Raw genomic sequence first — 1518 nt, 5'->3', positions numbered from 1 at the left:
TTTCCTTTAATGAAAATAGAATAGTTTTGGGTGAGATTCGGTAGTAAAGATATGCTGATATTAAACGTCATCAAAATAATTGTAGGAGGTATCACAAATCAACCCACAATACATACACACGTTGAAATGTAAGTATATATTTATTTATGAGTACTTGTCTATGTGTGTGTGCACTATAGTTATGTGTGTGTGCACTATAGTTGTGTGTGTGTGTGTCATTGCTTGACAAGTTTGTGGCAGTTAAAGTAGTGGTGTTAATGGGAGGATGAGGAGATATGACCACTGGGGGGGTTGGTGAGGTGGGAGAAAGAGAAAGAAGGTGAGATTTGCAACCAAATAGAGAGGGGGAAGTAGAAGGGTGAAATAGCTTACATTGAGAAAGGAAGAGGGAAGAGGAGACAAGAAGACAAATGAGGTGAGAGGTGGTGAGGTATATAGAGACAGCTGTAGAAGGGAAGGAGGTACAGTGACATAGTTATAGAGCGGAGGGAAAGAAGAAGAGAGGAACTTGAAGTGATTGGGAGGGGATAAAGAAAGGAAAGAATTGAATTAGAGAGAAACAGGGAAAAGTATACAACAGACACAGAGAGGGAGGAAGGGCTAGAAGAATAGACTTAAAGACGAAGAGAGAGAGAGGGGGAAATAGAGGATTGTAAAGCGAGAGAAAGGAAAGACACAAAAATGCTGGAGAACAAAAGAAAAAGAGGTCTGAATGAAATAAACATAACGTAATATAGAGAAAGTATGTGTATGTGTGTAGATAAGAGAGGGCGTGCGATAAAAAAAATAAAGAAGAATGAGGAGATATATAAGAGAAATAGTGTAGAGAGGAAATTTTTTTTCTTGAAGTTAATTGTCTTTAATAAATTGTGACAAGACGTTTCAATGATCGAAAGCGAAAATGTCTTATGTTGGACTTCAAGTACATAAGCAATGCCAGCAGAATGTTGCAGCAATTAATGTTGTAATTTTAAAGAAAGGGTATTCTTGGAGCAGGCCCCGTTCATTATTCCATCATGTTCTGATGGTCACAATTTCCACTTGTCTGCATCTGCAGTAAAGATATGTTTTTATGTTCTTTTCCCAGAAAATCATTCACATTTCTAAGAAGCAAATATTGGTCTGTATCAATATGAAGCAATACAGAAAAGGACATATATGAAACATGTGAGCCTCAATTTAACCCTGAACGAGTACACCAATTATCCAAAGGTGTTCCAGTCGTGATCATCCTACCTTTTTCTTTTAATTTTCAAATGCTAATATCTAAGACCACATTATCCATGTTCTTTTTATCAGATGGTAGAATGTTTTTATCAGATGATAGAATGTGGTTTGAGGGAAAATTCGCAGCTATTTCTTGAAGCACATAAAGGTTCTTTAGCAAAAGTGTTGTTTAATCCTAACGCATTCAGATTGTTCTGTCAAATGTAATGCTTATCTATTTGTATTATTTTTAATTAATCATGCATTATCTTGCAGATTTCAGATTTCAGTGATGTTTAGAATGACAATTGT

The sequence above is a fragment of the Octopus bimaculoides genome, chromosome 8 (genome assembly GCF_001194135.2).
Source record: "Octopus bimaculoides isolate UCB-OBI-ISO-001 chromosome 8, ASM119413v2, whole genome shotgun sequence".
Taxonomy (NCBI): domain Eukaryota; kingdom Metazoa; phylum Mollusca; class Cephalopoda; order Octopoda; family Octopodidae; genus Octopus; species Octopus bimaculoides.
This window is presented reverse-complemented; position numbering follows the sequence as displayed.